Raw genomic sequence first — 221 nt, 5'->3', positions numbered from 1 at the left:
GAGCCATAAAACAAATATTTAATGGTATGAAGATTATCATTTACGTCAAAACTAAATTTGGACGTGGAGTATTTGGGTGTGTTTGGTAATCAATGTGTTTTTTGTTATTGTGTTTCTGTAAAAAACACCATGCCATGATGTTTCTTTTTCAAATGTGTTTTGAAAATACCATTTTGGTCAAACTAGTTTGACCATTTATATAGCAGCAGTGGGCGGGCAGC

This window comes from Asparagus officinalis, chromosome 3 (assembly GCF_001876935.1).
Source record: "Asparagus officinalis chromosome 3, Aspof.V1, whole genome shotgun sequence".
In the NCBI taxonomy this organism is placed as follows: domain Eukaryota; kingdom Viridiplantae; phylum Streptophyta; class Magnoliopsida; order Asparagales; family Asparagaceae; genus Asparagus; species Asparagus officinalis.
The sequence above is the reverse complement of the archived record's forward strand: the minus strand, read 5'-3'. Positions refer to the sequence as shown.